Genomic DNA, 9,416 nt, shown 5'->3' with positions numbered 1-9,416 from the left:
GCAAGCAGGGGTTTATAAGGCCGAGGGTACGTCTGCATGGGCGTCACGTGTCGTGTAAAAAAAAAAGGGGGGGGGGGATATAGAAGGAGAAAAGATTCATCCTTATCTGAAATCTTGGAGATATAATGCAATTTGTTTTAGGTTGAAATAAGGAGACATAGATGATCTACACCTCTGCACCACACTTTGGTTTTCAAGGATGATCAATAGTGTTCCCACGTACCGTCCAGTGTGACGCAAACCCTCAACGGTCAACAACCAACTAAAATCTCTACACTTCTTACTCGACAGGACTTAGATGGAGGCTCTCAACCACTTGAGCAAGCCTCACTTGTCCAATACGCCTACATAAAAATCATTGGTCTTATGGACGGGTAATGCTTGTTGATTTATAATAAAGATGCAACTCTTGATACCACTTTAGGTATTGACACGATTAATAATTGCCACAGAATATTTAGCAATAGCAAAGTTAACGAAATCACTCAATTATGTCTGAAACAAGAAACGACCAAGACTTAGGGCCTCTTTACAGATGGATGTATGAAACAAAGCCAACCAGTGTTGTTTTTTCTTTCATTCAAAATTTCACATATCCAAAAACAAAATTAGGGAAGCCAAAAGTTTACCCCTGAGAATACAAATTGTGAGTCACGTGAGTTAGAGTATCACTTTGGGAAAGTACATTCACATGTAAATGTGACAAAAAACAAAGCAAAATCATGTATTTAAATTGCAAAACTTGAGTCATAAAGAGAGAATGTACGGGATTGGTAGGGTCCTTGTTTCAACCAAATGACAAAACAAGTGTCTTTGAACTTATTAACAACCTTTCCTCTGCATTGAATATTTAAATGAATGCAGTTTTTATTCCTTTTATTTTATTCAGAAAATGTTTTCTCTAGTCTATACCTTCAAGTAACGCGCGCACAAGTGTCCCTATAGCTTTTAGCCTCTTAAAACGTATACATTCTTTCAGCAAAATCTCTCTCTAATATAATCTTCTAAACCACACAGCTCTGTACAGCTTTGATTTTTTGTACTTCTAATAGAATACTTTTCTGAGATAGTATTGTAAGGCTTCAGAGGAACCATGGGAGTCTTTCCTACCCATTCTTGTACAGCACAGGCTGTAGTGCAAGGACCATTGTTTCCTCCTATGGACAAATGTGAATGTGGTTTTTCTTACACTTTTTAAAGTTTTTGCTTCACACAACATTGATCACCTCTTCTAGGAATATTTGGGTCATTGTAAGATCCTGAAACTGGAAATGAATATGAGTCACTATTTCACAAGACATTAAGAATATATATGTTCCCCACTTCCTACATCTTGCCAAAATTTCTCAAGGAACAAATTGATAAAGCACCAGATTAGATGGTTATAGACAAATACTCATTTGCATTGCTGGACCATGGATCGAACAATGAATCCAAAACACACATGTCCTGTTGATACTTGTCCAGACGTCTGAAAGCAAATCTAATGGCCCCCATTTGTTTAATGTCTAGTCATATACAATATTTGGCAATTAAATCTAGCTTCATTCAAGATCACACACATTTTGCTAAAACTATCAAGTGAACAATGGCATTAAAGAGAAAGGAGAACCATGGTCTTGTCAAGTGCGTCTTCTAAAATAGATTGATTGTGACAGATGGTTTCCGTGAATTCAAGTCAAGGGCTGGATTAAAACTTAAATACAAAACAAACTTCACCAATCCGTTTAGGAACTAAAATATCCAAATGGCCATAATTTCAAGATTCATAGGAAAAACAACAGGATCTAGTGTGCCAATGGAAACTTTGCATGGGGCATCCGGATTATTTTTCCATTCTGAAGCCCCTTGAAGAATTTACAACATTATAGCTTGACTCACTTACTAGCAATATTTAAGATCCCATTAAACAAGAGATATTTCGCGTAGCATAACACCATGGCTTTCTAGTGGACATGTAACACGAATTACATGAAACACCATGTAAGGATTCTCTCAACTTCCTTCAGAAAAATATTTCTTAAAGGAGCAATCTAATAAAACATCTATGTAAAGACGTTATGGACAACTTCTAAGAAAGTGACAGGAATCTCAGACCTGATAATAGTAACCTCAAGACCTAATATCATATGATAAATTTTGAAATCTACTCAGCAAATTTGACTTGTATTTTCCATCCTCAGCAGACTCAAGAGTGGACTTGATGATTGATATGGCACCAGCTTGATGTAAGACCAAAGCAGCCTCATCTGCAGTATAAGAATGAGCACTGAACACTACATCCATTCAAACAGATACACAATCACAGATAACAAGTGCCTCGGCAAGGTTCCAGTAACATCTGACACTAATGGAATGCGCCAATTTGAAGCTAACCAAACATCAGGCCTAGCAACATTTAGTATCATCAGGCAATTGGTCTAATTGGTCATAATTTCCAATTAGTTTCATCAGCCAAAATAGGATAAGGTAGCAAGGGCCACACAAATAAAATAAGATGTCTTCATACATCTGAAGTTAAACATTACTCAAAACTGATTCTGCTTTTGCCTTAAATACAAGTGTAACAGGCCACAAGCACCTGAGAATTCTCAAGTACTGGAGCAAAGGTTGACCGGACTTCTACGAGCAAACCATGCAGTTAAAGTGACTTTTGTTTAGCTCAGAAGACAAGAAATATTAATCACTATGCATCGTAACAAAATACAGGGCAGTCGCGGACACTATGTAATTAATCCTAGTAGTATCCGAGGTTTGTCTGACAAAAGTAGTTCCAAATTTGTCTATCCTAACAACTTCACTGATAAAGGAGGAACTGCTAAGTACACAATTACAGAAAACTTCTAGTCCAGCTGCTTCTTTTTGTATAGTTACTTTGTGCTTTAACAGTTTGGCAGTATAATTAAAGGCATTTAGGGAGAATATTTCCAAGGAAACATGAGGCATAAAATTAGTCTATAGCAGAGAAGCATGTACCGTTGTGGAAATGCCCAGAGATTGTTCAATCACAGAATTCTGGGATCTAAAAATAGGTAGAAGAACTACCAAGAGGTTCAACCAGAGAAGACTCCTCTCATCCAATATTTCTTTAGAATGTGAAGTAGGGTAACTGATAGAATATATGCGTCCACTATATGTCAACGGACCAGGACCCTTGATTCAGCAAGAACAGTATAAGAAGTAAATGCGTTAAAGTAAATAACACAAGCAGTTTACGTGGAAACCCCCTTGCTCAAGGGAGGAGAAAACCACGAACTGTCTCATAGGATTTCAACTCAACTCCATTATCATTAAGGAGCACAGATTCAGATTACAAGCTCTTGCAATAATTTATCTCTAAATCCCTTTCCCCTCATTGCAACAACTCTGTTACAAACAAGCCTCAAAGAAACAACTCTATTGCCCACTAAATCGACTAGCTCTAATCGATCTAGACTTCACTAACTCACCATAGCTAGCTCTAGCTACAACTCAGAATGATTGTGAACAACTCAAACTGATCTAATTCCTTTATAACATAGGAATAGATCAACAATAATACGAACAGAAACAAAGACTCGAAAAAAAAATAAGATCTTTGATAGCTCAATCAGGTTCTTATGTTCTTCGAGATTGTATTTCAGAGAATGAAGCTTTTGTTGTATGTATCGATTGGATGCAAAAACTGTGTTATATTGTTGAGGAGGATGTATATGAATATGTTAGACACAATAGTTGGAGCCATGCCATTGGTTGAACACCTGTCATCCAGCAAAACAACTCGTACCAGGGCACTACAGACCTGCAGTTTTGGCAGGGTGTGCAGTGTACTTTTTGTCGGCTTTCTCTTTCAGGTCATCCGAGCTTTCGCATGGGATCAGGTCCCTTACTAGTTTCCATGGTTTGTTAAATCATCAAACTACATAATAACATTTTTTCCCTTTTTGATGATGACAAACCAATATGCATGGTTCCCCCTAACAGTATTCCCCCTATCAACAATATTCTAGTATTCCCCTTATCATCATGTCACCTTCACCTTTCCCCTGCAACTAAATTCAAACATCTTGCAGCCCACAATAATATTCCCCCTTTTGACATCATAAAAAAGGGCAGCAGTAAACTAAGATCAATGCAATCAGGTTCTTATGTTCTTCGAGATTGTATTTCAGAGAATGAAGCTTTTGCTGTATGTATCGATTGGATGCAAAAACTATGTTATATTGTTGAGGAGGATGTATATGAATATGTTAGACACAATAGTTGGAGCCATGCCATTGGTTGAACACCTGTCATCCAGCAAAACAACTCGTACCAGCGCACTACAGACCTGCAGTTTTGGCAGGGTGTGCAGTGTACTTTTTGTCGGCTTTCTCTTTCAGGTCATCCGAGCTTTCGCATGGGATCAGGTCCCTTACTAGTTCCCATGGTTTGTTAAATCATCAAACTACATAATAACATTTTTTCCCTTTTTGATGATGACAAACCAATATGCATGGTTCCCCCTAACAGTATTCCCCCTATCAAAATATTCTAGTATTCCCCTTATCATCATGTCACCTTCACCTTTCTCCTGTCACCAATCCCCTGCAACTAAATTCAAACATCTTGCAGCCCACAATAATATTCCCCCTTTTGACATCATAAAAAAGGGCAGCAGTAAACTAAGATCAATGCAAGCAAGGTTTCAGAAAAGTCATGGCCACTTTGGGCAACACAAGCAAATGAATACAGAAAAGATCAGTAGAAGCAGGGTACTTCATTCCAACAAGTTAAACAAAACAGTATCCAGAAAAGTATATAAAAACTAAAAACAAGAACCATTGTGACATAACCGACAAAAGGGGTAGAAAAAGAACAAGCTTTGCAAAAGGGAGGAAATCAAGAAGATGGGGGTTGCTAAGTGAGGGTCTTAAGGACAAGAGAAAGACGATCAATAGAACTTTCATGGTGTTGAAGCAGTTTATCCTTGAGACTGGAGACCTGTGTAGCAAGACTCGCATTCTGAGTCTTGAGATCTTGAAGTTCAACAGAACCTAGTCCCTCAGATTGTGCCTTTGCCAACTGAGCCTTGAGACGAACAATTTCAGCATCCTTGGCACTCAACAAGGCTGTCATTTCTTCCAACTCATGCTTCAACTGAGAATCAGCAGTTCTGACATCTTGCTAACCTACCCTGTTTTCCCTTCCATACACTCACATTAGTGGGAAGGTGGTCACATCTCCAACACTCACTATGGGTTGGGGTGAAGGATTTGGAGATATTACATGGAACATTACTAGTGAATTGTTATGGAGTTCGGCAATGAGAAACAAGCACTTTGGACCTTTGCAACATTCTTTTTGAGGACAATCATGGTTTTGTTAAGACAATGATATTAGACAAGTACAGAATGCAAGAAGACTGGTGGAAACGACATCGCAATGCCCTATAGATGCGGACGATAGAGGAGCACAATGGGATGTGAGAATTTCACCGTACATATGATTCAAAGCGGGATAAGAGGGAAGAATACGTTTTAAAGTTTTTTGGAGCAAAAATGGTGGGGGATAGAACCCGAGGAGAATGCTTTCCCCCTTATTCAGCTCTCCTGCTCGCAAACGGAATAAGTAGCATAACTGTTATGACTAAAAGGTGGTCGAGTGATATGGGATTTAAGGTTCAGAAGAAATCTACAGGACAGAAGATGAGTTAATTCCAAACTTCAATGTCCCTACTCTACAAAAACATTCTAGCGGAACAGGAAGTTTTGGTTCTGGCCCCAAAATAGGAAAGGAGCTTGTTTTGCAGAGAGAAAATCCTAGTTTTCATGCCTATCAATTGGGTCCCTATATCACCGTAGAAGATATGCTTCTCCATTTGGCTGGTAGCAAGAGAGGTAATTCTCATCAAACAATTTGAGGAAGAAGGAGATAACTTATATCAACTGGTGCTTCATGTTTGAGAGATTTGGACAGATCTAGACCACATACTGTGACATTGTTAAGCTGTAAGTCAAGTATGGTCGATGGTGCTTGATGTATTTTGCATAGAGTGGATGGCCAGCCACAGTGATGTACATGTTGAATAGCTAGATTTTTAAAGAAGAACTAGAGCATGAGATGTAGCTCCTCCAGTACCAATGTAGTTCATTTGAAGGGAGACAAATAGGAGAGCTTTTTAAGCAATGCAAAGCACTTCTGTATAGATGAGAGCAAGCATATTGTTCTTGGTTAATTTTTGGAGCATGTACAAAGCTCCAAATAATATAGATTATTTCTTGTTCTTGAAGAGTACCATATTTTTGGGTAAAATTCTCTACTTTTTGTCTACCTTTTGTATACCAAAGGAAAAAAAATTCTGGAGTCCAGATAAAATCTTTACCTAATCCGAAAAAAAGGCAAAAAAAGATTGTATCTAGTGATCTTTTATATCACTCAAAAAACTTCCTCCATGGACTAAGACATGGTAACCAATGAGTTGCAACCATAACTGGTCGTCCACTTAATAAAGACGGAGAACCAAGTTTATGTTCAAAGATAAAGAATGTATTTGCCACAATATCTGTCGGCTATTGCTTGGGTTTTGCAGATAAGAGACCTGGAAAAGGAGGCAAAATGCTCTCACTAAACTATCTCAAAACATCCACTTTGGGATACCAATCTAACAGATAACTAGTGGTGTAAATAACAGGGGTAACATTTTTATAATGGTATCAAGCTCACTTTTCTTTTTATTGGATTTGCAAAGAGAGAAGAAAATAGACAGATCAATGACTGGTGTGTATTATTGTTGTAAAAGCGAAATTAAAATAATCGTCCACCGAAGTCCTGACTTATTCTTAAAATTTTCAAAATAGCGGCTTGAGGATTCCTACATATACTTGCTTATTCCCATATCCAACAAAATACTGGCTTGAGCATCCATGAGTACAGCATTGCACAAATTGCAGATAAATTTGAGTCCTGACCTGATTTTGATATCGCAAAAAGAGCCTTCAAGGATTTCTTCCTCGTGTGATCATCTCTGGCAAACTCTAACATGCTCAAAAGCTGTTAAGCTCCACCAATCTCTACTATTTTCATCCTTTTCTCATCTAGGAAGAAAAAAAACCACAGGGATAAAAGATTCACTAATAAGAATCTAATAAAATCTCATGATCTATTCAAATAGCTGTCGCATATATTTTGACTACAGACTTCAAATATTGCACTTTGAGCAAAACTGTTAACTATGAGCCTGTTTGGATGGGCTTATAACTTTTCACCTATAAGCTAAAAGTCATTAGTTAGGATTTCTAACTTATGACTTTTGACTTATTTTTGTTATTTTGGCTTAAAAACAAGTGCTAAAAACACTTTTTTATTTTACCCAAACACTACAAAACTGCTTAAAAGCTATTTTGTCTTTAAAGCACTAAAATAAGCCAATCCAAACAGGCTCATAGTCGTTAGTCGGTTACAAGACATCATAGGTCTTAAGTTGTAAAATGTTTTAGATATTTAAAGACTAGAAAAAGGCAATTTAAGAAATACAGCTGCCTCGCCATAGTACCAGGAAAAGGAAAAACAATAAATACAGTTTGACTAGGATACTAAAATCTAAGGTACTAGATTATTCCATCTTATATTGGGACAATGAAACAAATTTCCTTATTTGTACAATTAATCAGTAGGGAGTTCCATTAGCTTTAAGTTTCAAAGGAAGGTTATACAGTAAATAAATCAAGAAGAATGGGGAAAGCATCCAGATGCAAGAGACTCGGCTCCACAAAGTTGTCCAGCGTGTAGATTATTAATATAAAAGAGAATGCAGAGGAGGTTAATGATATCAGTTAAATTCAAATTAGCTCATAACACCAAAAGAGGATGATCAACATAGGTTCACTAAATTCATAACACACAGAATTATTATTTTGTCTTTCAGATACCAACTATAGTTTTTCTTTGCTGCTATATCTTTCCACCAGCCTTAAAACTTAAAGTGACAGATCCTTACTGCTCTTAAATCAAAGACATATCTGCACCTATTACCACTAACATCAAATTCCTGATATTGTGCACCTAATAGCCAACATATACTAGAATCCATTAAAGAATTGTGTATATATAACTTCTCAATTTCCAAATATTGTGACCCAAGCTTACCATCTATAGAAAAACGAGCTAATCTGGACGTACCCATTCTTTTAAATAAGGGATCCATGACTTGTAGAGTGAGACAGACTGCTGCATCAGATTGTCTCCTATTTAAAGCATACATTAATATGCCAAAGACAAGTCAGACGAGGCAGGAAATTGAATATGGTATAATTGATTCAGGTAACCATATAAATGAGACTTTACCCATGTATGGAAAAATTTGATACCCAATAACTGTAGCAGTCCCAGCAAAAATTAATTTTAAGAGCCACCCTACTTTTCTTTCAGCTTCTTGTTCTATTGACTGTTCATCTAGAAAATCACACAAAATAAATCTCAAGTATGAACCCACAAAGAGGGAATAGCACAAAAGACTATTGTACAAATTGAAACCAAATAGAATAATCTGGCATAACATTTTTGCCTGGTATCTCTACTTAACTGCAAAGTTCATTTCTATAACTGTGGCATAGTCCTAAAAGCCATCAGAGGTTAGATACATTTGTTACCTCTCCCAAAGCTGGAAGTAGAAAAACGTCGGGGTTGTAAATTTATAGGCGTTTTCTTCCATAGATACTGCATTAACATCATTACACAAGTGTATCAAAGGTTCAACAAATGAAAACAGCAAGTACTGGTAGATGAAAGATGATAATCATAAGTTGAGGAATATCAAAAGCGAGGGTGGGTTTTAGAGTTTAGAGGAACGTACTGGAGTGAGTCGCGATGCTATTGTAGGCATTCAGCAGCGCCAAATAATAGTGAGGTTATGATATTAAATTTATTTTTATAAATAAGCAGTTGAGTGTTTGGATAAAAGTGTTTAAATGAGGAAAATAATATGAATTTTAGGGTTAAAAGAATAAAAAGGATAGTTTGGGAATTTAGTTAAAATATAAGGGATATAAAAGTAATTTCAATGGTCAAAGAAAATGAGTTTAAGTACTTAGAAAAAAAAAGTTAGGATTCCTAACTTTTCATTTTTGACTAACTTTAAGAACTTTATGGCTTAAAGTTAGCATTAGACAAACAGTTAAAAAGGGGCTTTAATTTGGTTTTGACCAACTTAAAGCCCATCCAAACGGGCTTTGAATTAGAAAAATTCAACAAAAGGCGTTTCTCTAGTAAGGGTGTGTTTGGTATGATGTAAAATGTTTTCCATGCTAGAAAATATATTTTTTGGAAATAAGTTGGTTTGTAACTTATTTTCTTATGTTTGGTTGATGAGTGGAAAATATTTTCTAGTGTATGATTGCAGAATGAAAAATATTGTTTATAAAATTCAACACGAGACTCGAACCTGACTCGAGACCTGA

The 9,416-nt window shown here is 36.7% G+C and overlaps 1 pseudogene; it reads right to left on the bottom strand.

Moving 5' to 3' along the window:
• Nucleotides 1–1,757: 1,757 nt before the first annotated feature.
• Nucleotides 1,758–8,870, bottom strand: LOC129901188 (uncharacterized; annotated as a pseudogene).
• Between the last annotated feature and the right edge of the window lie 546 nt (nt 8,871–9,416).

The sequence above is a fragment of the Solanum dulcamara genome, chromosome 8 (assembly GCF_947179165.1).
Source record: "Solanum dulcamara chromosome 8, daSolDulc1.2, whole genome shotgun sequence".
In the NCBI taxonomy this organism is placed as follows: domain Eukaryota; kingdom Viridiplantae; phylum Streptophyta; class Magnoliopsida; order Solanales; family Solanaceae; genus Solanum; species Solanum dulcamara.
The sequence above is the reverse complement of the archived record's forward strand: the minus strand, read 5'-3'. Positions and strand labels throughout refer to the sequence as shown.